Source organism: Somniosus microcephalus, chromosome 16 (genome assembly GCF_052327205.1).
Source record: "Somniosus microcephalus isolate GS21.2 chromosome 16, FLI_Smic_1.0, whole genome shotgun sequence".
NCBI classification, from domain to species: Eukaryota; Metazoa; Chordata; class Chondrichthyes; order Squaliformes; family Somniosidae; genus Somniosus; species Somniosus microcephalus.
In genome coordinates this window covers 56,402,028-56,429,665 of record NC_141002.1, presented here as the reverse complement: position 1 = coordinate 56,429,665, position 27,638 = coordinate 56,402,028, and the positions used below count along the sequence as shown (strand labels likewise).

The 27,638-nt window shown below is 46.0% G+C and overlaps 1 protein-coding gene and 1 pseudogene across 1 annotated transcript in view; both read left to right on the top strand.

The window, feature by feature from the left end:
• LOC147106200 (potassium voltage-gated channel subfamily KQT member 1-like) overlaps positions 1–27,638 on the top strand; it is a 793,335-nt gene that overhangs the window by 493,110 nt on the left and 272,587 nt on the right. The window lies entirely within an intron of this gene.
• LOC147106201 (uncharacterized) overlaps positions 1–27,638 on the top strand; it is a 139,739-nt pseudogene that overhangs the window by 46,065 nt on the left and 66,036 nt on the right.

Genomic DNA, 27,638 nt, shown 5'->3' with positions numbered 1-27,638 from the left:
CCTTCCTTAGGTAAGGAGACCAAAACTGTACACAATACTCCAGGTGTGGTCTCACCAGGGCCCTATATAATTGCAGTAAGACATCTTTACTCTCATACTCAAATCCTCTTGTAATAAAGGCTAACATACCATTTGCTTTCCTAATTGCTTGCTGTACCTACATGTTGGCCCAGAACTTGGTGTCGGGGGCTTGCCGCGCGTGCAAGCCCCCGATGTGTGCTCACCCTGCGCGCCGACATCTGAAACCTGGCCCGCAGTGGATTTCCTTTCAGTGGCCAGGTTCTGATGTCGGCGCGCTGTGCTAACCTGACCCAACGGCGTAGTTAGTGCGATGTGCCGGCTGGGATCAGGTGAGCACTGTTCAGCCAATCAGGGGAGGGGAAACTTCATTCATAAGTTTGAGAGTAAGAACTGTCAAACTCATGAGAAGTACTGCACCCCAAAACACTACTTAAACTTTAAATAAAATTTTAAAAAAACATCCCATTCATTAAATTAAGTATAAATAAGTTTTTAAAAAATAATTTAAACAATAATTTTTTTTTTTGAAAAAAATTAATTTTTAATAAAAAAGGTCTAAAACTAAACTTACCTTATTGTGGATTCTTTAAAATAATAAAACTGTGGGGAAAAAAATTCTAAATTGCACTAAAACACCACTTACCTGTAAAAATAAATACTTACATGTGCTTTTTACAAGCGTAAAGACCGGAGGCCTTTACACATGCGCAAATCCCCCAAAACAGAGGAAATCCAAGACGCACGCGCTGCCCCCTACAGCACACGCGCTAGCCTCTTCAACTCTTGGGTGAGAGGAGAGGAAATGCCGGTTTTCAGCGCATGCGCTGTGCATGCTGAAAACCGGCATTTCCTCCGGCCAGACGCGTGAGTACCCCGACCGTACTCACGCGTTTGGAGAGGAATTTCTGCCCCGTTAACTTTCAGTGATTCATGAACAAGGACACCCAGGTCCCTCTGAACACCAACATTTCCCAATCTCTCACCATTTAAAAAAGACTCTGCTTTTCTATTTTCCCTACCAAAGTGGATAACTTCACATTTCTCCACATTATATTCCATTTGCCATGTTCTTGCCCACTCACTTAGCTTATCTATATCCCCTTGAAGCCTCCTCACATCTTACATTCCCACCCAGCTTTGTAACATCAGCAAACTTGGATATATTACATTTGGTCCCCACATCCAAATCATTGATGTAGATTGTGAATAGCTGAGGCCCAAGCACTGATCCTTGCGGTGCCCCACTAGTTACAGCCTGCCAACCCGAAAATGACCCATTTATTCCTACTCTCTGTTTTCTGTCCATTAACCAATCCTCAATCCATGCCCCTCGATCATATTACCCCCAATCCCAGGAGCCCTAATTTTGTTTAATAACCTCTTGTGTGGCACCTTATCAAATGCCTTCTGAAAATCCAAATACACCACATCCACTGGTTCCCCCTTACCTATTCTGCTAGTTACCATCTCAATAAACTCTAACAGATTAGTCAAACATGATTTCCCTTTCATAAATCCGTGTTGACTCTGCCCAATCCTATTATTATTTTCTAAGTGCCCTGTTACCACGTCCTTAATAATAGATTCTAGCATTTTCCTTACTACTGATGTCAGGCTAACTGGTCTGTAGTCGCCCGTTTTCTCTCTCCCTCCTTTCTTAAATAATGGGGTTATATTTGCTACCTTCCAATCCACGGAAACCATTCTAGAATCTATGGAATTTTGGAAAATGACAACCAATGCATCCACTATCTCTATAGCCACCTCTTTCAAAACCCTAGGATGTAGCCCATCAGGTTCAAGGGACTTAGAAACATAGAAGATAGGAACATAGAAGATAGGAGCAGGAGTAGGCCATTCAGCTTTCAGTCCCATTAATTTCTCTAGTACTACTTTTTTTACTAATACTAATATCTTTCAGTTCCTCATTCTCGCTAGAACCTTGGTTCTCCACATTGATTTTCCTAGAGTCCAAAAATCTATCTATCTCAGCCTTGCATATACTCAATGATTCAGCATCCATAGCCCTTTGGGGTAGAGAATTCCAAAGATTCACCACCCTCTGAGTGAAGAAATTCCTGCTTATCTCAGTCTTAAATGGCCGACCCCTTATCCTGAGACTATGCCCCCTAGATCTAGATACACCAGCCAGGGGAAACAACCTCTCAGCATCTACCCTGTCAATCCCTCTCAGAATCTTATGTTTCATTGAGGTCACCTCTCATTCTTCTGAACTCCAGAGAGCATAGGCCCAATCTACTCAATCTCTCCTCATAGGACAACCCTCTCATCCCAGGGATCAATCTAGTGAACCTTCATTGCACCGCCTCTATAACAAATGTATCTTTCCTCAAATAAGGAGACCAAACTGTGCACAGTACTCCAGGTATGGTCTTACCAAAGCCCTGTATAATTGTAGAAATACTTCCTTACTCTTGTACTTCAACCCCCTTGCAATAAAAACCAACATGTCATTTGCCTTCCTAATTGCTTGCTGTACTTGCATGCTAATTCTCTGTGTTTCCTGTACGAGGACACCCAAATCTCTCTCAACACCAACATTTAATAGTTTCTCACCATTCAAAAAATATTCTGTTTTTCTATTCTTCCTATCACAGTGAATAACCTCACATTTCCCCACATTATATTCCATCTACCATCTGATTGCCCACTCACTTAACCTGTCTATATCTCTTTGCAGGCTCTTTGTGTCCTCCTCATAGCTTACTTTCCCACCTAGTTTTGTATCGTCCGCAAACTTGGATACATTACGCTCGGTTCTTTCATCTAAGTCATTAATATAGATTGTAGGCCCAAGCAGTATCCTTGCGGCACCCCACTAGTTACAGCCTGCCAACTTGAAAATGACTCGTTTATCCCTACTCTCTGTTTTCTGTCCATTAACCAATCCTCTATCCATTCTAATATATTACCCCCAACCCCATGAGCCCTTATCTTGCGTAACAACCTTTTATGTGATACCTTAACGCATGCCTTTTGGAAATCCAAATATAGTACATCCACTGGTTCCCCTTTTTCTACCCTGCTAGTTACATCCTCAAAAAACTCTAATAAATTGGTCAAACACGATTTCCCTTTCATGTTGTATCTTCCCTTTCTCTTCCTGTTCTTTCACTTCCTGTTGCACTGGCTTCTCATCCACTTCCTGCTCCTCCTCCTCCACCTCCTCTTCCTTGTGCTCCTGCTCTGCAAATTCTCACCTGACAGGTGGTGGCAAGGACTGTTCCCTCAGAATGGCCAGGTTGTGTCGCATGCAGCATACTACCACAAATGTTGTGACCCGCTCAGCTGAGTACTGCAGGGCTCCTCCAGAGAGGCCCAGGCTGCGGAAGCATTGTTTGAGGATGCCGATGGTGTGCTCTATAATATCCCTTGTGACAGCATGGATCTCATTTATGCCTGCTGTACACGTGTGCATGAGTCATGGACCGGAGTCATGAGCCTTGTCATGTGTGGATAACCCTTGTCACCCAGTAGCCTGCCGTGGTAGGTCAAATGCAGCTGGCACAGAGGACTGCTGCAAAGTGAAAGATAGATTATAGGGAGTCTCAGTGGCCTCCCTTAGGCAGTAGTGTGCTGCAAACTGCAAGATTTTGCTTATATCTCCTGCCGTAGCCTGGAAGGAGATAGACACATAAAAGTTAAGAGCCATGGTCACCTTGATAGGCAATGTTGTCCTTGCCCTACTTTGAGGTTGCAGGTGTGGCTGCAGCAGTTGGCAGATTTCAATCACAGCCTCTTTAGTGAAGCAAAGATGTCTTATGCATTGGTCCTCGCTGTAGTTCAGTTAAGAGAATTACTCGCTAAATACACTGGATAGATATGGCTTCCTGCTAAGAGACCTTCTCCCCCTTCCTCCTCTTCCCTCTTCTAGCAGCTTGTCCTGCTCTGCGTGGCCTCTCTTCATTCTCCCAGTCATGCTCAATTCCAAGAGGAAGACCTACCAGGCCACCCATGCCTGGAAGCAACTTGTTTCAGCACAAACTTTTAAACCTCAAAAAAGTACACCAGCCAGACCACTCTGTAGACTATTAAAACTTTAGATAAGTATAGGAAAGCTCCAAAAATGCTTTCCAGATAGAATTGCACCAGCAGCCACAAAAAATAATCCAGCAACTAACCTGTAATTCGTTCATGATCCCTTTAAGTAGTGCTGGTGGGGAGTCCTTCATGCCGTTGAACACGTGTTTAGCTGTGCGAAGTTAAGAGAGGGCGTTGGCTGGAGCGTGACATTTGAAAATGGCAGCACTGGTGTCAAATCAGCATTGTACACTGATTGGCATCATAATCTACCTGCTCTGCATGCTGCCGGCGGCCATTAGGTGCACACATGCAATTTACTGTATGAAGATGGCGTCCAGCGCACCTCCCGTTGGAAGTGTGCACATGCATCTAGGACCTGAATTTTGACCTTTTAGGAGCCCGATTAGTGCCTAAAAAAAGGCGCTACAGAGCCCAATTTCTCCCCCCATATCTACAGGTTGATAATTTAACTACCTAGAGCAACAACAATAATAACAACTTGCAGTTATATAATACCTTTAATGTAGAATAAAATGGCTAGGCACTTAACAGAGGCAATAATAAAAACGGACATCCAGTCAAAGAAGCACTGGTTTCAATCTTCCAAATGTTTAGCTGGAGGAAATCATGCTTCACTGAAGGAAATCATGTCTCATCCAAAATTGGTTGTTGGATAAGCAGTCTCACAGTACAGAGGCCATAGAGGTAGCATAAAATTACAAAGAGACATTGATAGATTAAGTGAGTGGGAAAAACTGTGGCAGATGGATTTCAACACAGGTAAGTGTGAGGTCATCTATTTTGGACCAAAAAAGGATAGATCTGTGTATTTTTTAAATGGTGAAAGGCTAGGTCCAAAGAGATTTAGGGCTCCATGTGCACAGATCACTAAAATGGTCAGGTACAAAAAATAATCAAAAAGGCTAATGGAATGTTTTTCTTTATAGCTAGAGGCCGAGAAAATAAAGGGGAGGAAGTTTTGTTACAGCCCTGGTTAGGCCACATCTGGAGTACTATGTACAGTTCTGGGCATCGCATCTTAGAAAGGATATATTGGCCTTGGAAGGAGTGCATTATTCACCAGAATATTACCAGGGCTATAAGGGTTAAATTATAAGGAGCGATGACATAAAATAGGTTTGTATTCCCTGGAATATAGAAGGTTAAGGGTGATTTTATTGAGGTTTTTAGGATTTTAAAAGGAATTGATAGGGTAGATTGGGAGAAACTTTTTCCACTGGTTGGAAGTCTAGGACAAGGGGACATAACCTTAAAATCAGAGCCAGGCCATTCAGGAGAGACGTTAGGAAACACTTCTTCACGCAAAGGGTGGTAGAAATGTAGAACTCTCTCCCACAAGAAGCATAGATGTTAGATCAATTCATAACTTTAAATCTGAGAGCGATAGATTTTTGCTAGCCAAGGGTATTAAGGGATATGGAGCTAAGGCGGGTAAATTGAGTTAGGATACAGAGCAGCCATGATCTCATTTAATGACCGAACAGGCTTGAGGGCTGAATTGCCTACTCCTGCTCCTATGTTCCTGTGAGAGGTGGTGAGAGGTAGAGCTGGGTGTCTATGCCTATATGTCAAAACTGTCTGTGGATCCTGTCACCAAAGGCCAGCATGTAGATGAGGAAGAGGACTGGGCCATGGAAAGCTCCTTGGCGGACTCCAGAGGGTTTCCACGGCTCTTCCTCCAATGTTACAGCAAAAATTCACCCCCATAATATTGAGCATACATGATAAATATAGACATAGAATCAGAAAGCTCTGTCAAAATGCGCATGACCCTAAATGGATTAAGAAACTAATCAAAAGTGAAGTAAAGAAGAAAATTGACCTCTACAAATCCTGCAGGGAGAAAGGGGGAAGGGTTCACTGGGCTAAATATAGGAGCATGCAGAAACATGTTCAAAGGGTGGCCAGAGGGGCAGAGCCAGTCCTAGAACAAAGCATAATATAACAGTAAGAATTTTTTTCAGTATTTCAACTGTAAGAGGGCAGTCAGAGAAAGGGTGTGAACCATAATAGATACAAATGGTTTTGAAACATAAGATAAGCACAAGATTGTAAATATTTTGAATCATTACCTCTTCTAAGTATTCACAAGGAAAGAAATGAGCATTATGCCCTCCCCAAACAGAGATAACCTAGGCAAAATGAATGGCCAATATAAAAGATGGAAGTTCTGGACAGGCTAAAAGGCCTGAAAACAAATACATTCCCAGGGATAGATGGTATTTACCTAGATTTCTAAGAGAGATTAGGGAAGCAGCTAGGTAAGGCATTAACAATCATTGTGAGGGATGTGTTGGACACTGAGGATCAACCACTGGACTGGAAGCAGGCTAACACAGTGCCTGTAGTCAAAAAGAGCAACAGACACAGGCAGTTACTGACTCATTAGGGGTAATTGTAACCCTCAAAAGCAGTGGGTTTGGGTCAAGTGGAAAGTTAAAATTAAAAAATATCAAACCCGAACCTAACCCGTCTCGAACTCGCCCACTTCCGGTTTTAACGGAGGGTGGGGGTGGAGGGGAAACCAACCCGCTCTCAGGAGGTGGATCCCACATTTAAATATTTTAATGAGGCTGCGTGCCTAAGATTTTTTCTCTGTTCCAGCTTTAACAGTGGCCAGCTGGGTTTTCCGGGCCTCGGGAAACCCGGCAGCTGAAGGGAGGCAAGGACTGCTGGATGGAACAGGTAAGTGCCTTTCCAGAACTGCTTGTGGACCAGGAGGAACAGGAGTGCTTCCCCCCAGCCCACCAAGTTACCCTGTTAACCTCCACAGCGATCACCCTCCTCCACGATACGATGCTCTCCTGATGTCCTCCCCGGCCTATGAGCTCCTTCCCATCCCACCGCCCCATGTCCCCCGTGGCCCTTGATCCTCTCCCTACCCTCCCCCCCCCATGTCCCCCACGGTCCCCCTGCAATTTCCTACACGGGCCCCCCCCGCAATCTTCTCTCCTTCTGCAATATCTCCAGCCCCTCATCGGTATCCCCCCTTGACCCCTGATGTCTCCCAACCCCCTCATCAATGTCCTCCCTGGCCCCCAATCTCTCCCTCCTTCCTCTACGCTCCTTGGCTGTGGCCTGGTGCCGCAGGCCTACCCACCCAACAGCCAGCCAGTCTGTCAATCTGGCTGGCTGCGGCTGGGAAATGAATTCCAAAAATGATAATCAGATCCTGCCGTTAAATTCAGCAGGACCTGAGGGAAACCCATTCTTCCAGGTTTCCCAACCACTAAACTGCCCCCCTAACCCCCTTTGCCACCCCACCCCCCGCTCTCCCGTAAATATCGGGGCCATTATTTTTACTTAAATCTTTACTTTACTTTAAAATAATATAATTGATTATCAGGAGTAAATTTGCACAATAGTAACATAGTAAACAGCAATCAACATCGATTCCGAACGGCATGATCCTGTCTGGCCAACTTTTTTGTCTTCTTTGAGGAAGTGAGATCGCAAGTAGACCATAGAAAGCAATGTGTTGTGTTGCAGTCAAATTTCCGAAACTTATGCTCAAAGCTGTGGAAATTCAGGGTGAATGATAGAACTGGATAATTTGCTGAAAGTTAAAAAAAAAAGCAGGTACTTGTTAGAAGAGTTATGTCGGGGTGGGGAAAAATACTCAGTGAGGTGTCCAGAGATCGACGTTGGGACCACTACTGTTTCTAACTGACATCAGTGATGTGGAATCAGAAACTCAATGCAAGTTGCTTCAATTTGCTGATGATGCCAAATTAGGAGAGGCAGCAGATTTGGCAGAGGCATCTCACAAATTACAGAATGTGTTGGAGAAAAGTGGGCAGAAAAATGGCAGAGGAAATTTAATATAGGCAAGTGTAAGGTACCTGTACTGCACATAGGAAGGAAAAATAGATGACACACGTACTCCATGAAAGGTACTGAAATAGCTAAGCACAAAGCTGAATGAGACGTAGGAGTTTTAGTAGATTTGATGCTCAACATGTCCAACCAATGCAGAGGAACAATCAGCAAAAACAATTTGAAATAAGCCGAACTATAGAGTTAAAATGGTACAATAAAAGTCGGAGAAGATCATGATCAAATTGTAGTGAGACTACATCTTGAGTACTGCATCCAGTTCCAGTCACAAGACACAAGGGAGACATTCAAGTTATGGAGGCATTACAAAGAACAGCCACTAAGCTGATCACTTGTGTCAGAGTTCTGATTTGAGGAAAGATTGGAGAAACTGGTGCTTTTCAGCTTTGAGAGAAGGCATCTGAGTGGTGACTTATAAGAGTACATAAGTTAGTAAACGGTATGGAAAAGGTAATTCTGGAAAATTACTTTAAACTAAATTGTAGGGTAGGACAAGGAGACACAGGGTCAAACTAGTAAATGGCAAATTTAGGACTGTTATCAGGAAATCCTTCATGCAGAGGGTGCTTGATATGGAATAAACTCCCAGACACAGTAGTGGAGGCAAAATGCCTGGATTTATTTAAGAAAGAAATAGCTAATGCCATGTTGGCAATTTAGGTTCTTTCTGGATGGATGAATTAAGGTGGGCTGAATGACCTTCCCCACCTGTAACTACATTGTGATCTTGTGAAAAATGACTGCAGTTGATTGCTGCGAAATAATATGAGCAATATATTAGAATATGATAATTGCTGAATTTCATGCGCTTTTAAAAATGCAATTTTTCCACAAGATTGACTTATATGTAAGGGCAAACCTTTTGGACGGATATGAAGTCTTATTTAAAAACATTCTATCTTCAACAAGTATCAAGGGACCATTGCAAATATAACAGCTCAACAATTTTTATTAAGTAAATTCCAGTTTCTGTTAGCTCTCAATGGAGAGGCAACAGTCAAACTCACGCCCATTGAAAAACAATAGGAGCGTTAACTTATTTTTTCTTTCTTCCTACCGAACTGCTTTCTTTCTTGCAATGCATTAGAGTACATTGGTTCTTCCTTTCTGCACGAGTGTTATATAAATGATAATGTACATATTGTTTTGGCATAGTTGTGTTATAACAACCATGTTGTCCCCAAATCCATCATTAATTATTAGAAATGTGCTAAGCTCAGCATTACAGTGCCCAATGGACTGTGGCACTGGTGAAGTGGTTTATTACAAGGTCTTGAAAGAAGTTCATCTAAATGTCCTACACAGTAACTGCAAAGCATTTCTTTGAAACTCCTTTATGAGGTAGTTGTAACTGTCCAAACATTTTCTAATTAAACAGTTTAGTACAAAGGACAATGGGCAAACAATATAGAGCAGATCAACAAGCTACTTAGAAACAGTGTTAGATCAGCTGCTGGTCTGGGCAATGTAAATAAAATACAGTATATATATTATGCTAACTTCTTTCATCTCTGCACATTATGCAAAGCTTCTGTAGCCACGACTTAAGACAGAGAACCTGCTCCCAGGTGTCTGGTTATACAGCTGTTGAGCTGACCATCGGAAGGGTCAGGAGGAATGTCTGCTGTGAGATGGTGAGTCATCTGCTTGCTATGCAGTGCTAGCCCCAGCAATACAGCTGCAATTAGACCACATGCTGTATAAACCCACATTCCACCTTTGCTATGCCACTTCAAGAAGCAAATTTGATAGCCATGTTTTTTGTGATTTGCAAAGTTTTCCTTCAAATTACAGGAAACTTTGTGATATCCGGCACCGACGGGACCGAGCTGTTGCCGTCCCATCAAAACTGCCGGACAAACCAGTGCTAATGTTGAAACATACGGAGGCATCAAACCCTGTTGCTTAGCAACAGCTTCTAAACAGTCGGCCGTACCTTGCAAGCGTCTCTGTAGCTTAGCAACAGCTTCAGCGAGACCTTGCAGAGCCTGACTGGTGAAAAAAAAGCAACGAGAAGAAAAAAAAACTAACGAAACGGCTCCTGATTTTTGCCGGTGGGTCGAGCATTCCGGACAGTTAACCTCTGGATAAACCAAAGTTTCCTGTATGCAGGTCTTGTTATCATAGTGCCTGGCCCCACTATTCCAAGGCTGCAATCTCAGCAGTTGTCCTAAATCGTGCCTGACAGTGCCCTCCAACAGTGACCCCTGCCGGAGTTTGTAAGGTCAAAAAGAGGGCACCTCATTTGCATGGTGCAGGCGAGCACACGTGCCACTTTGGGCACATCTTTTATTCCTGCCTGTTTCATGCACCCAGAAACTTGGATGGCCACATACCTGAGGGGAGCGGCGGGCAGGGGGTAGTAGTTGTCTAGGCCCCTCCCCGACCTTACCACAACTCGAAGGGGGCCAAACTAAGGAATTAACAAAAAAAGTTTTATTGGAAACGATGGAGACTTGACATAACTAGGTCTTCCTCGCTTCCACGAGGGTTTCTGCCAGTGTCCAGACAGAGTTATGATGGTAGACCGGTAGAACCCCATGGACTTTTGGGGCCTCTGTTTTTCTGTACTGCAATAACAAGGGCCAGTGCCTCAGCACATTTGGTAGAAGGGATTACAACATGTACATTACATTTCACAGAATTTTACAGTGCATCGTACCTGTGTTGGCTTTGAAAGAGCTTATTCAGTTAGTCCCACTCACTCACTTGTTCCCCATAGCCATATGCTGTTAAAAAGGCATATGGGATCCTTGGCTTTATAAATAGAGGCATAGAGTACAAAAGCAAGGAAGTTATGCTAAGCCTTTATGTATTTTCCTCTAAATTTCATTCTTGCCTATCCCTTCTGCTATCCCATTCTTCATTATTTTTCCTTTATTTCCTAGGATCATGTCAAAGTTTACATTTAAATAAGGTTAAAATCATCATTTGCATGAAACTGCATGTCAAAATATTTAAATATTTATATGTGCGATTTTGATATTGGTACGTGTCATCTTCTACAGATGTTGAATTTGATATATAATTTATTTTCTGGCTATACTTTGCTCCAGAACTAGCCGCACCTCTAGCCAAGCTGTTCCAGTACAGCTACAACACTGGCATCTACCCAACAATGTAGAAAACTGCCCAGGTATGTCCTGTCCACAAAAAGCAGGACAAATCCATTGCGGCCAATTACTGCCCCATCAGTCTACTCTCAATCATCAGCAAAGTGATGGAAGGTGTCATCAACAGTGCTATCAAGTGGCACTTACTCACTAATAACCTGCTCACCAATGCTCAGTTTGGGTTCCATCAGGACTACTCAGCTCCAGATCTCATTACAGCCTTGGTCCAAACATGGACAAAAGAACTGAATTCCAGAGGTGAGGTGAGAGTGACTGCCATTGACATCAAGGCAGCCTAGTAAAACTGAAATCAACGGGAATCAGGGGGGAAACTCTCCACTGGCTGGAGTCATACCTAATACAAAGGAAGATGGTTGTGGTTGTTGGAGGCCAATTATCTCAGCCCCAGGGCATCGCTGCACATGTTCCTCAGGGCAGTGTCCTAGGCACAATCATGTTCAGCTGTTCATCAATGAACTTCCCTCCATCATAAGGTCAGAAGTGGGGATGTTCGCAGATGATTGCATAGTGTTCAGTTCCATTCGCAACTCCTCAGATAATGAAGCAGTCCATGCCCGCATGCAGCAAGACCTGGACGATATTCAGGCTTGGGCTGATAAGTGACAAGTAACATTCGTGCCCCACAAGTGCCAGGCAATGACTATCTCCAACAAGCGAGAGTCTAACCACCGCCCCTTGACATTCAATTGCATTACCATTGCTGAATCACCCACCATCAACATCCTGTCCACCTTTCCACCATCTACAAGGCTCAAGTCAGGAGCATGGTGGAATACTCTCCACTTGCTTGGATGAGTGCAGCTCCAAGAAGAAGCTCAACACCATCCAGGACAAAGCAGCCCGCTTGATTGCCACCCCATCCATCACCTTAAACATTCACTCCCACCACCACCACTGGCGCAATGTGGCTGCAGTGTGTACCATCTACAAGATGCACTGCAGCAACTTGCCAAGGCTTCTTCGACAGCACCTCCCAAACCCACGACCCATACCACCTAGAAGGACATGGGCAGCAGGCGCATGGGAACAACATCACCTGCAAGTTCCCCTCTGTAGTGCATGTATCCGTCTACCTTTAAGAGAACCATTGTATGTAACCGTTCACCTTTAAGAGAACTATTTTAGGTGTGGCACTACTTTGTTGGCTTCTGTATACTGTAATACCGACGGTGACCACACCGGTATATAAGTGCTGTGTCAGGATTTATTTGGCAGATTCGCCCTGACCTTCGAATAGTAAAGTCCTGTTTTAAGTTACTCTGGTAGTCTGTGTATTAATTAACTAAACAACCCACAGACTTTACAGTGGCGACGAGTCCGATCGTACCCTGCGGCAACAATACTTCCGAAGCAGTTAACGAGCGTCGAGAAGAGGCAACCGCCCTCGTCGTTCTGCTGGGAGAAAACTCGAGGCTGCAGAACTAGAAAGGAAGAAGAAGTTAGAGACAAAGACTTCCATCAGCAACAGGCACTGACTGTCCCTTCTGCCACGGTGAGGAGTGAGCCGATCAGCACGAGAAGCAAGGCGGCCACGGTGACTGTGAGTAAGGGAAAGTAAAAAGAATAACCGGAGGATAAGGGCGGTGCACTCGACCACGGTCGAGGGGGAAAGGAGCCGGACAGAAGTCGGGTCCAGAGGCGCTGAGACTGGGGCAGCGTGGAGCAAGGAAGCCGCGGTACAGACAGGCTGGGGGACGCAACGGTGTCGTGAGACAGCTAGACCGCGACCGGCGAAAAGGGCCGGGCAGCGACCGAAGCCACGAAGCGCTGCGACCGGGAGCGTAGGCGCGGGAAGAGATAAACTCAGCCGCAGCCGGGGAGGGAAGCACCGGACTGCGAGAGGGCTGGGAGGCACGATTGGGAGCCGAGTGAGCGGGAGAGGCAGAGCCGACCAAGGGGGAACTGAGCGAGAGCCAGTCCAGCGGCTGAAACTGTTCTCCGTCAACGGTGTGTACCCAGCGTCGGTAGAGCCGAGCGAGCGGGAGAGAGACAGAGCCCGAGCAAGGGGAACCGAGCGAGAGCCAGCCCAGCGGCTGAAACTGTTCGCCGTCAACGGGGTGTACCCAGCGCCGGTTGCCCTGCCGAGAAAAGGGAAAGCCCTGAAGCCGACGCGCAGGCTGTGAGCCTGAAAGCCAGCGACCGTCGCCCGTGGGGAAAGTGTACCCCTCCCGCTAGGGAAGAAACGCGGGAAGCCGCCATTAGGCGGGGAAGAAGACAGAAGCGGGAAACCGCCATTGAAGTGGGCGGGGAGAGAAGATAAGTGCGGGAAACTGCCATTTTCGCAGGAACCGCCATCTTGGAAAAAAAAATAAAAGAAAATTTAAAGAAATAATTCGTGGTGTTATCAGGAAGAGAGGAAGATGCCTAAGCGTGGTAACATCAACGATTTTAATTCCGAGGTAGAAGACTGGGCCACGTATGTGGAACGCATTGAGATCTATTGTGAGGCCAATAAAATAGAAGAAGATGACAAAGCTATAACCTTGCTAAACTCGATGGGCGCGAAGACATACGGGCTCTTGAAGCATCTACTAGCACCAGCTAAACCGGCGGATCAGACTTTCGATGATATTGTGACTGTTCTGAAGGATCACTTGAACCCCACACCGTTGATGTTGGCGGAACGATTCAAATTCTATGTGAGAACGCAAAGGAAAGACGAAAGCAACGCAGAATACTTGGTCGAAATGCGTAGACTAGCGAAACACTGCCAGTTTGGAGGGAATCTGACAGAGGCATTGCGAGACAAGTTCGTGTGCGGGTTGTCAAAGGAAGGAACGCAAAAGCGACTACTCGAAGAGAACGACCTTACACTTGACAGGGCTGTCCTTATTGCAGCATCGCACGAAGCCGCAGCGAAGGGAACTGCGGAAATGCAGCTAAAGGCAGCGGCACTCAGTGTGGATCAAATTACCTCGAGTACAACAAAATGCTATCGTTGTGGGAAGACAACACACGACCAGAACCAATACTGGTTTAAGAACCAGGAATGTAGGAAATGTGGCAAACTGGGTCACATAGCTAAGGTATGCCGGTCAGGGAAGAAGACCAACAACCAAAGGAAGCCATCACAGGAAAAGTACAACAAGGTACACAAGGTGGCTGAGAAGAGTTCAGACGAACAGAATTCGGACTCAGACCCAAACGGCCAGGAGCTGGGCAGTCTGAGAATTCACAATGTGAGTAAGGAAGCTGACCTACAAACTATCTGGGTCATGCTAAAAATAGCTGGAGTCCAAGTGAAAATGGAGTTGGACACTGGATCAGCTGTATCAGTCATAAATCGAAGGGATTACCACCGGCTATTCTCACATATACCCTTAAGAGATACCAAGTTCGTATTGCAGACATACACGGGGCATAAAGTATACCCCATGGGGAAGATAAGAGTCAAGGTGAGAGATGGGGGTAAAGAACACCCAAGAATGAACTTATACGTACTACCTGAGGGAGGACCACCACTTCTGGGACGGGAGTGGATCAAGAAAATAGACATGGAATGGCACTATCTAAAAGCCATAACGAGTGAGGACTCGGTGCAGACAATCAGCTCAGATTCTGAAACGGGTGACGATAAGACCAACCCAAATATGAAAGACAAGGCTAAAATGGACTTGCCGACTAAGGTTGGAAGAACGAAGGCATGCATAAAGGCTTATGCTCCAGAGAAGAACAAAGTTTCAGAACAGAACTCCACCGAACAACGACAACATAGTTTGACAGAGAATTCTGAGTCTGTTCAGTTTACGGACATATCCATGACTAACGAACACCAAGCTCGGACTCAACTTTATTTCAAATTACGACAGCAAGTGGAACAAGTGAGTTACCGTCTCGAACAAGAGATGAAAACAATGAAAAAGTTCTATGACACCGAATGGGAGAATCTGGAAAGACAACAGAAGCAGCTAGCTCAAGCAGAGAGCGACCATAGAGCCATTGTGACCAATTACCGATCACATCTCCCTTATGCTGTTCAGGAGTTAGAATATTTGCAGGAAGGAGCAAATGAAGAGGAATCTTCAGGAAGCCAGGATTTTATTCCCGTTCTTCCCTACGACTCCTTACAAGCAGAGTTTGAGAAGTTGAAGGAACAGTATGAACAGGCCCAGGCTACAATCCTGGAGGGGATTAACTCGGCAACCTCCGAAAAGCTAGTTTCAGTAGAAGCATATGAGCAACTAAAGGTTGAACATGAGCAAGAAGTCCAAAGGCTGCAGGAAATTCTTGATGAGCTCAAGGCCAAGACAAACTCATCGGTAGAAGTTCCATCCATAGATGAGAAATTAGAGGTGAAAGACATGGCAGAACATGAAAGACAAGATGTCCAAGAACTCATAAAAATATTGAAGGAAACCCAAGACAAATATGAGGCGGCAATGACCGAGGTTCAACAACTTGAAGAACAGATTCAACTGGGAATCCTTTCAGTGGAAGAAAAGGAAACTGTAAGAAACACAGAGACTGTAAGAATGGCCCCTGAACATGAGCTAGAGAGCATCAAGGCGCAACTTCTCCGAGCGCTGAAAGCCAAAGTACAAGAGGAAAAGAAGGTGAAAGCATTGGAGGAAAAGGTGGATGAAATGGAGAAGACTCTGATCCACAGTGTTCCCGTGGAAGAGTTAACGGTCAGCCAACTCCTTCATATGCTGAGGGACAAGACTCTGCAATGGGAACAATCTGAACACGAGCTTCAATCTTCAAAGGGAAGGAGTTCGGAGCTCTCAAAAGTTATGGAAATAGCTGAGGTTGCAACACAGATTTTACTGGGATGCCAAAAGTACGCTGAATCACGTCTATGTGAACAACAGAATGTTGAAACAGCTGCTCCAGTAGAATGATTGAATAGCCCGATCAATCAATCCCCGATGGAAGGGGAAGTATTGAAATCACAAATGAGGTCATTAGTGAAGGATTTGCAGGAAACCCAGGAAGAGCGGGATGAATATGAACGCATGAAGAAGTCTCTTCAGGAAAGATGTCTAGGGAGGGAACAACAGTCGGCTAACGTCCAGTTGGGTAAGGAAGAAGTAGCAGGCCCTCTCGCTAGACTAGTTCAGGACGACACCGAATATTACCATGACCTGTTGAGTGACACGGAATATTACGAGGACTTGGTCTGCCCAGCTTGTGATGAAAACTCCCAAAGTGCAGAAATCAGGATGAAGCACTTAAAGTCTAAGGAACATAGGGAGATGGTGGTGCTACAGATGGCAGCTGATAAGGGAGCCCCGAGAGTCTCCAAGAAGCAGAAAAGAAAAAGACGAAGCAGAAGGTGATAACCATCTAAATCATTATCACTTCTACCAGATCATGTATGTGGGCCCTACGAAGGGAGCCAAATCAGTTGGCAAGTAGGAAAAATTACCAAGGCAGTCCAGCTGTTTGTAAAAGTCAGCACTGCTGGTTCAGCAGGACGGAAGTTCAAGCTGTTAAGTCAAGGGAAAGACTATTGGATGAGTCACGCTAGCAATGTGAACCGGCTACACCACAGAGATGTTGTTTGGACCGAGTCAAGACCAGAGACTGAATCTGTGAACTGTTCCTGCAGAGACTGAATCTGTAAACTGTTTCCCGCATAGATTATACCTGTGAATTGTTTTACATGAAGTTGAATATATGTTATGTTTAATGGGGGACTAAGTATGTTGTAAGCTAAAAAGGGAGGATTGTAGTGTATGTATCCGTCTACCTTTAAGAGAACCATTGTATGTAACCGTTCACCTTTAAGAGAACTATTTTAGGTGTGGCACTACTTTGTTGGCTTCTGTATACTGTAATACCGACGGTGACCACACCGGTATATAAGTGCTGTGTCAGGATTTATTTGGCAGATTCGCCCTGACCTTCGAATAGTAAAGTCCTGTTTTAAGTTACTCTGGTAGTCTGTGTATTAATTAACTAAACAACCCACAGACTTTACACCCTCCAAGTTACACACGATCCTGACTTGGAAATATATTACCGTTCCTTCAAGGTCACTGGGTCAAAATCCTGGAACTCCCTGTTTATGGGAGTACCTTCACCACACAGACTGCAGTGGTTCAAGAAGGCAGCTCACCACCACCTTCTCAAGGGTAATTAGGGATGGGCAATAAATGATGGCTTTGCCAGCGATGCCCACATCCTAGGAACAAATTTTTTAAAAATTCAAAGAAAATTAAGAAATAAATGTATTAATCATAATTTGAAACATTTTAATTTAAAATTAAATATTAATATTCTCTTCATTTGAACTATACCCTTCCAACACATGTTTGCCACAAGCACAGTTGCTTAAGGTAAACCATTATTTTGCTGCTAAACCTGCTCAATAATCTTCATGAATTATTTGAAAAATAGAAAATATTGGCTGGCTTATTTTAATAAAGTTATCATTCATATAATTAAACACAATTGAAGCTCTTTTTTCTACTTTTTCTATTTACTTCTTGCACAGTGGTTTATCATTGCTTTAACAAAAATTAATATTGTGGCAATCATTTTATAAAGAGTTATCCATAATTGTCATTTTCAAAGGAGTACAGTACAGCCACAGAGTTCTGTTCCCTGACAATTATGGACATTATATATTAACAGCCAGCATCTTGTAGTTGAAGAATCATGTTTTTGAACTTAGTTTCCTGTTACATACTGTACTTTAGTTTGCTACACTAAGCTGTAATTTGTTTCTTTGATAAATTTAGACATGTACTGTATGGAAGCAAATTGTTTTGCAGAAATAAGTTAAATAATTTTCTTATATTTATGCTGACATTTCAGAGTTATGACCAAATAAGTTACAAATACCCTTTCAGTACCAAGGTGTCTTGACAATAGGGGTTCCACTGCACAAAGAAACACTTGGAGAGCAGTTATTCTTCAGGTACACTTCTTAGTATAAAGGAAAATGATCAATTGAAATCCTTTCTTTTGCAATACACTTTGGCCACAAAATTCGGCTTCGTAGCACCCGTTGTTTGGGCGCTACAAGTGCTGTTTAGGTTCCAAAATGGCATTCGCAGCGCTGCACACATGTCTGGTGTGGGCCATGCCGGACGCCAGCTTGGGGAGGGCGTTAGCGCGTGCGCAGGAAGCGAGCACTGCAAGTATTCAGAGTAGGCAGATTGTGACGTCAATCAACTGATTTAACACCAGCGCTGCCATTTTGGAGCTCAATGCACCAGCTAACACCCTCTCTTAAGCTCGCACAGCTGAACATGCGTTCAGCAGCAGGAAGGACCCCCTACCAACGCTATTTAAAGGGATCATCACCTACTTACAGGTTAGTTGCTGGGTGATTTCTAATGGTTGTTGCTGCATTTATAGAAGTGTTTGGTGATTTCTAGAGTTCTGTAAAGTTGCTAAAATCTATAGGGAGTGGTGTGGCACATGCTGAAGGAGTTTGTTCTGACTGCAAGGATTCTGCACAGACCACTTGCTCCCAGATATGGATGCACCAGTATGCATTCCAGTTGGCCTGTGATGCACTATCAACAATACCAAAGACTACGAGATGGACTTAAATGAAGTAGGCTTTTATTGACTAAGAACTAGAGCATGCCTCTGCTAGTGAATCCATCCTAAGAGCTCCCGGGGGAAGGGTGGTGAGTCACCTTTATACCCGGGCTTAGGGGTGGAGCCAGGGGCTGAGACATGCCTTGACTTGTACAGGGTTAACAGTGGTTTACCACACAGGCATGTACAGGTTAACAGTGGTTTACCACATTCACCCCTCGTTTAAGAAAGAGTCCGGCGGGGTGAAGTGTTTCGAAAGTTCGTCTACGAAAGTCTCTCCGGGGGTCTTGTCTGCCGTAATGATCTTCGTGGTGCCGGTTGCGGGAGTTCTTTGCCCGCGGCCGCTTCTCGCGTGGGACGGAGCACTGGCGTGTCGTCCTCTCGGGGTAGGGATGGCACCGGCATGTCGTCAGTTCGTGGTAGACACCCCGGTGGTGCGTCGTGGGTAGTGGTGGTGGGTGGAGGTAGTGGATGGTGATCGATGGTGTTTCGGGTGGTACCTGAGGGTGCGAGTCTCGAATTGAGACTGTGTCCTCCCGCCCGTCAGGATACGCCACGTAGGCGTACTGTGGGTTGGCGTGGAGGAGGTGAACCTTTTCGACCAGGGGGTCCGTCTTATGGCTCCTCACGTGTTTCCTGAGCAGGACGGGTCCCGGAGACGTCAGCCATGGCGGGAGTGATGTCCCCGAGGTGGATTTCCTGGGGAAGACGAACATCTTCTCGTGAGGGGTGGCGTTTGTGGCAGTACTGAGCAGTGATCGTATGGAGTGGAGCGCATCGGGGAGGACATCTTGCCAGCGGGAGATTGGGAGGCCCTTGGATTTTAGGGCGAGCATGGCGGTCTTCCACACCGTTGCGTTCTCCCTCTCTACCTGTCCATTACCCCGGGGGTTGTAGCTGGTAGTCCTGCTCGTGGCTATGCCCTTCTCGAGCAGGTACTGGCGCAGCTCGTCGCTCATGAACGACGAGCCCCTGTCGCTGTGGATGTAATTGGGGAAGCCAAATATGGCGAACAGGTCGTGGAGGCACCTGATGACTGTGGCGCTGGTCATGTCCGGGCAGGGGATGGCGAAGGGGAAATGGGAGTACTCATCAATAATATTGAGGAAGTACGTGTTGCGGTCAGAGGAGGGAAGGGGCCCCTTGAAATCGACGCTGAGACGTTCGAAGGGGCGGGTGGCTTTAATCAGGTGTGCCCTGTCTGGCCTATAAAAATGAGGTTTGCATTCGGCGCAGACCTGGCAGTTCCTGGTCATGGTCCTGACCTCCTTGATGGAGTAAGGCAGGTTGCGAGCTTTAATAAAGTGGAAGAACCTGGTGACCCCCGGGTGGCGGAGATCATTGTGGAGGGTCCGTAGCCTATCGACTTGTGCGTTGGCACATGTCCCACGGGATAGGGCGTTTGGGGGCTCATTAAGTTTCCTGGGCCGGTATAAGATATCATAGTTGTAGGTGGATAACTCGATCCTCCACTGCAATATCTTATCATTTTTGATTTTCCCCCTTTGTCTGTTGTTAAACATAAATGCTACTGACCGTTGGTCAGTGAGCAGGGTGAAACGTTTACCGGCCAGGTAATGTCTCCAGTGCCCTACAGCCTCCACTATCGCCTGGGCCTCCTTCTCGACTGAGGAGTGTCGAATTTCGGGGCCCTGGAGGGTCCGTGAAAAGAAGGCCACGGGTCTCCCCGCCTGGTTAAGGGTTGCGGCTAGGGCGAAGTCGGAAGCATCGCTCTCCACTTGGAAAGGGATGGACTCATCCACTGCGTGCATTGTGGCCTTCGCAATGTCCTCTTTTATGAGGGTGAAGGCCGCACGGGCCTCTGCCGTCAGGGGGAAGGAGGTTGACTTGATGAGGGGCCGGGCTTTGTCTGCATAGCTGGGCACCCACTGGGCGTAGTAAGAGAAGAACCCTAGGCATCTCTTCAGGGCTTTTAGGCAGTGCGGGGGGGGGGTAGTTCCAGGAGGGGGCGCATTCGGTCGGGGTCGGGGCCGATGACTCCGTTTTCCACCACGCAGCCAAGAATAGCGAGGCGCGCGGTGCAGAACATACATTTTTCTCTGTTGTATGTCAGATTCAGCCGTTGGGCCGTACGGAGGAATTTTTCTAGGTTGGCGTCGTGGTCCTGCCGGTCATGGCCGCAGATGGTGATGTTGTCTAGATAGGGGAAGGTGGCCTGCAGCGCGTTCTGGTCAACCATCCGGTCCATCTCCCTTTGGAAGACCGAGACCCCGTTGGTGACGCCGAAGGGGACTCGGAGGAAGTGGTAGAGGTGACCGTCAGCCTCGAAGGCCGTGTACTGGCGGTCCTCAGGCCTGATGGGGAGCTGGTGGTATGCCGACTTCAGATCAATCGTCGAGAATACCCGGTATTGTGCTATCTGGTTGACCATGTCAGATATGCGGGGAAGTGGGTATGCGTCTAATTGCGTGTATCGATTGATCGTCTGGCTGTAATCAATAACCAGGCGCTGTTTTTCGCCGGTCTTTACTACCACCACTTGGGCTCGCCATGGGCTGGTGCTGCCCTCGATAATCCCTTCCCTCAGGAGTCTTTGTACTTCTGATTTAATAAAGCTCCTATCCCCGGCACTGTACCGCCTGCTTTTAGTAGCAATTGGCTTGCAGTCTTTGGCGAGGTTAGCGAACAACGGGGGGGGGTTTGACCTTCAGGGTGGACAGGCTGCATACTTTGCGCGGCGCCGTGTTTAAATTCTGCTGGCTGCAGACTGTAAGTGGGGGCAGGGGCCCGCCATATGCCATCGTGACGCTCTCCAGATGGCACTGGAAGTCTAATCCTGGCAGTACGGGAGCGCAGAGCTGTGGCAGGACGAGGAATTTAAACTCTCTGTACTCCACGCCGTTCACTGTCAGAGTCGCTACACAGTAGCCGCCGACGTCCGCCATATGGGACTTTGAGGCCATAAAGACCTGGTGGCGTGTGCGCATAACCGATAGGGAGTAGCGTCGCACCGTGTCGGGGTGGATGAAGCTCTCCGTGCTTCCGCAGTCGAAAAGGCAATTTGTGGCATGGCCATTTACCTTTACGTTCATCATGGACCTGGCTAGTTGGTGGGGCCTAGATTGGTCCAGGGTGATGGAGGCCATCGTCGAGGTCGGTGGGTCGCTGTAGTATTCGCCCGCGCCGAGGGCCTGGTCCCGAGATGGTGTCCAAGATGGCGGCTCCCCCTCGGCTGATGGTGTCCAAAATGGCGGCCCACACGTGGTTGGTGGGGTCCAAAATGGCGGCCTGTATGGTTCACACACGGTGCTGCTGGAATTGGGGGTCGATTTCGCCTTGCACACTCTCGCGTAGTGGCCTTTCTTGCCGCATTTGGAGCAGGTCGCGTCCTTTGCTGGGCATTGCTGTCTGGGGTGCTTGGCCTGGCCGCAGAAGTAGCATTTCTGGCCTCTGGTCATTGCAGCTGTAGTTGGGCTGCTGGCGGCTTGTGGCCTTACCGGGTCCCAAGATGGCTGCTCCCGTGGCATCCACGTGGCCATCCAGTCAGGGGGGTAGGCGTCCATGTTCTGGAGGGCCACGTCTAACGAGTTAGCGAGGGCCACCGTCTTCTGCAGGTCGAGCCCCCTCTGTTCCAGCAGCCTCTGCCGAGTATAGTTGGACCTGATGCCGGCTACGTAGGCATCTCGGATCAGGTCTTCCGTGCATTCCTTGGCCGTCACCGCTTTGCAATTACAGTCCCGGCCGAGGACTCTCAGTGCCAGTAAATATTCAGCGCCCGATTCCCCGGGGCGCTGTTTTCGGGTAGCCAGGAGGTGTCTGGCGTAGACCTCGTTAACAGGCCTCACGTATTGTTCCTTTAGCGTCGCGATGGCGGCCGCGTAAGTAGTGGCGTCTCGGATGATCGAGTAGACTCGGTGGCTCACCCGTGAGTTCAAGACAAGCCGTTTCGCGTCATCTGTAGTGACAGTAGTGCTGGAGGCCTCCAGGAAGGCTTCGAAACAGCTCAGCCAGTGTTCAAAGTTATTGGCTGCATCTGCTGCTTGAGGATCCAGGTCTAAACGTTCCGGCTTCAAGATTTGCTCCATGTTGAAAATTAGTAAATAAAATTGATGCGCTATCAACAATACCAAAGACTACGAGATGGACTTAAATGAAGTAGGCTTTTATTGACTAAGAACTAGAGCATGCCTCTGCTAGTGAATCCATCCTAAGAGCTCCCGGGGGAAGGGTGGTGAGTCACCTTTATACCCGGGCTTAGGGGTGGAGCCAGGGGCTGAGACATGCCTGGACTTGTACAGGGTTAACAGTGGTTTACCACACACGCATGTACAGGTTAACAGTGGTTTACCACAGCCTGCAGTATGACGGGGAGATTGAACAGAGGTGACACAGAGCAGGCAAGCTGCTGGTAGAGGGAGGAGGAGGGGGAGAAGAGCTCTCAGCAGGAGGTCATATCCGCCCAGGGTGTTCAGGGAGTAATATTCCTACCTGAATCTCAGTGAGGAACAGTATGTCAGACACCTACGTGTCACTAAGAACATCCTCACTGAAAATTGCAACCTGCTGCAACCATAACTGCAACCTCAGAGCAGGGCGAGGACCACATTGCCAGTGGCTGTGAAGGTGACAGTGACCATGAACATTTATGCATCGGGCTCCTTCCAGACTGGAGCAGGAGATATTTGCAACATCTCCCAGTTTGCCATCCATAAGGGAGGTAACTGAGGCTCTGTATTTCAAGAGAGCTAAATGCATTTCATTCCCGCTGGCCAGACAGCTGTAGGCAGAGCGAGCACGCGGCTTTGTGAGGATTGCAGACTTCCCCATAGTGCAGGGTGCCATTGACTGCACATATGTCGCTTTGCGGGCACCGCATGTAAACTCTGAGATGTACCACAACCAAAAGAACATAAGAAATAGGAGCAGGAGTAGGCCTTTTGGCCCTTCAAGCCTCCTCTGCCATTCAGTAAGGTCATGGCTGATCTTCTACCTCAACTCCACTTTCCTGCACTATCCCCATATCCCTTGATTCCCTTAATATTCAAAAATCTAATGATCTCTGTCTTGAATAAACTCAACGACTGAGCCTCCACAGCCCTCTGGGGTAGAGAATTCCAAGATTCACCACCAAGAAGTTTCTCCTCATCTCAGTTCTAAATGGCTGACCCCTTAATCTGAGACTGTGACCCCTGGTTCTAGACTCCCCAGCCAGGGGAAAGTTCCTCCTTGCATCTACCTTGTTGAGCGCTGTAAGAATTTTGTATGTTTCAATGAGATCACCTCTCATTCTTCTATACTCTAGAGAATATAGGCCTAGTCTACTCAATCTCTCCTCATAGGACAATCCCCCCATCCCAGGAACCAGACTGGTGAACATTCATTGCACTCCCTCTCTGGTAAGTATATTCTTCCTTAGGTAAGGAGACCAAAACTGTACACAATAGTCCAGGTGTGGTCTCACTAGGGCCCTATATAACTGCAGTAAGACATCTTTTCTCTTATACGCAAATCCTCTTGTAATAAAGGCCAACATACCATTTGCTTTCCTAATTGCTCGCTGTACCTGCATGTTAACTTTCAGTGATTCGAGTACAAGAACACCCAGGTCCTTCTGAACACCAACATTTCCCAATCTCTCACCATTTAAAAAATACTCTGCTTTTCTATTTTTCCTACCAAAGTGGATAACTTCACATTTCTCCACATTATATTCCATTTGCCATGTTCTTGCCCATTCACTTAGCTTGTCTCTATCCCCTTGAAGCCTCCTTGCATCCTCCTCACAAATTACATTCCCACCCAACTTTGTACCATCAGCAAACTTGGATATATTACATTTGGTCCCCTCATCCAAATCATTGATGTAGATTGTGAATAACTGAGGCCCAAACACTGATCCTTATGGTGCCCCACTAGTTACAGCTTGCCAACCTGAAAATGACCCGTTTATTCCTACTCTCTGTTTTCTGTCCGTTAACCAATCCTCAGTCCATGCTAATATATTACCCTCAATCCCATGAGCCCTAATTTTGTTTAAAACCTCTTTTGTGGCACCTTATCGAATGTCTTCTGAAAATCCAAATACACTACATCCATTGGTTCCCCCTTATCTATTCTGCTAGTTACAACCTCAAAAAACTCTAACACATTCGTCAAACACAATTTCCCTTTCATAAATCCGTGTTGACTCTGCCCAATCCTATTATTATTTTTTAAGTGCCCTGTTACCACATCGTTAATCATAGATTCTAGCATTTTCCCTACTACTGATGTCAGGCTAAATGGCCTGTAGTCGCCCGTTTTCTCTCTCCCTCCTTTCTTAAATAATGGGGTTACATTTGTTACCTTCCAATCCACAGGAACCATTCCAGAATCTATGGAATTTTGGAAAATAACAACCAATCTAACCATTATATAGCCACCTCTTTCAAAACCCTAGGTTGTAAGCCTTCAGGTCATGGGGGTTTATTGGCTTTCAGTCCCATTAATTTCTCCAGTACTTTTTTTTACGAATACTAATTTCTTTCAGTTCCTCATTCTCACTAGAGCCTTGGTTCTCCACTATTTCCAAGAAGTTTTTTGCATCTTCTTCCATAAAGACAGACACAGTATTTGTTTAATTTCCCTGCCATTTCCTTATTCCCCATTATAACTTCTCCTGTCTCAGCCTGTAAGGGACCCACATTTACTTTCGCTAATCTTTTCCTTTTTACATACCTATAGAAGCTTTTACAGTCTGTTTTTATGCCTCTCGCTAGTTTACTCTCATATTCTATTTTCCCTTTCTTTTTCAATTTCTTGGTCCTCCTTTGCTGAATTCTAAAATCTTCCCAATCCTCAGGTTTACTACTGTTTTCAAAACATTATAAGCCTCTTCCTTTGATCTAATACAATCTTTAACTTCTCTTGTTAGCCATGGTTGGACCACTTTTCCTGTGGGGTTTTTGTGCCTTAAAGGAATGTATATTTGTTGTAAATGATGTATTAATTGTTTATATGCTAGCCATTGCTTGTCTACCTTCATACCTTTTAATGTAGTTTCCCAATCTACCGTTGCCAACTCGCCCCTCATACCTATGTAGTTTGCTTTGTTTAGATTTAAGACCCTAGTTTCGGAATTAACTAAATCACTTTCAAACTGAATATAAAATTCTATCATATTATGGTCACTCTTCCCTAAAGGCCCCTTTACCACAAGGTTATTAATTAATCCTTTCTCATTGCACAATACTAGATCAAAATAGCCTACTCCCTAGTTAGTTCCTCAACATACTGATCTAGAAAACTATTTTGCATACATTCCATGAATTTGTTCTCCACACTATTACTGCAATTTTGGTTTACACAGTCTATATGTAGATTCAAGTCTCCCATGATCATTGTATTACCCTTGTTAGATGCGCCTCTAATTTCTTGATTTATACTCTGTCCTACATTACAACTACTGTTTGGGGGCCTATAAACAACTCCCACCAATGTTTTCTGCCCCTTGCTGTTTCTTACCTCCACCCAAACTGATTCTACTTTTTGATATTCTGAGCTAAGATCCTTTCTCTCTACTGTCTTTATCCCATCCTTTATTATTAGGGCTACTCCTCCTTCTTTTCCATTTTGCCTATCTCTTCTAAAAGTTAAGTATCCTGGAATATTTAGTTCCCAACCTTGGCCACTTTGCAACCACGTCTCCATTATGGCTATATTAGATCAAACCTGTTAATTTCTATCTGCATTATTAATTCATCTATTTTGCTGTGAATGCTTCGTGCATTCAGATATAGTACCTTTAGCTTTGACTTATTTCTATTTTTCCCTGATGTCACCTTAGTCACTGATACCTTATTACCTTTGTTACTCTCTCTGTCCCTTCCTGACTCCCTCTGCTTATTTTTACCCAAAGCTGTACTCTGCCCCAGAGCCTTGACATTACTCTTTTCTGAATCCTCCCAACCCTCTTCATTAGTTTAAAGCCCTGACTACTAAAGCCTAGTAGACAGGGCTTTAAACTAATGAAGGGTGGGTGGGAGGATTCAGGAAAGGGATTCCACTCCCTCAGCGTCCAGCTGGTGTGCAACCATATTCAACGAATCATGCAGGTGACTGCCCGATATCCTGGCAGCAGTCATGATGCCTTCAGTCTGCGGCAGTCCACTGTGCCATCTGCATTTGAGCCACCACGAAAAACCAGAGGGTGGCTACTGGGCGGCAAGGGCTATCCATTAACAACATGGTTCATGACTCTGGTGTGCAACCCACACACCATGTGGGCAGCATGCATATAACGAAAGCCATGCTGCCACATAGAAGATAGGAAACATAGAAACATAGAAGATAGGAGCAGGAGTAGGCCATTCGGCCCCTCGAGCCTGCTCCGCCATTCAATGAGATCATGGCTGATCATCCAAATTCCGTACCCTGTCCCTGCTTTCTCCCCATATCCCTTGATCCCTTTAGCCTTAAGAAATATACCTAACTCCTTCTTGAATATATTTAATGAATTGGCCTCAACTGCCTTCTGTGGTAGAGAATTCCACATGAAATATCATCGAGCAGACCATTGGCATACTGAAGCAATGCTTCCGCTGCCTGGACTACTCTGGAGGAGCCCTGCAGTACTCAGCAGAGCGGGTGTCGAGATTCGTGGTAGTCTGCTGCATGCTGCATTTCCTCGCCATCATGAGGGCACAGCCCTTGCCAGCAGCTATATGGTGACCAGCTGAGGAGCAGGAGGAGCAGGATCAGAAGAGGACGAGGAAGAGGAAAGGAGGAGGCAACCTGGACAGCCCCTTCTGCCCGTGCTGTCCTTGATCGACTCATCTGATGCAATACCAGTAAACGCAACCCCAATTCCCCATTCACCAACAGTCCCACACCTTATCAGCCCTCTGTTACTGGCCATCACAGTGGCCAAAATGCAACAATAAAAGCCTTCACAAAATAAAGATTCCAAACTAAATTTATAAATAAAATCATGCCATATTACATACAAAAGTCAACTAATCATCCTTGTGCATTCCTTAGTGCCTGTCTTTCGTGCACCTTTGCCTGTCCTAATTCTCCTACACAGTGGGCAGTAGTCTGGACTGGCTGACAGTTAACAGCAAGGGCGGTGGCGGAGTGGCAGTG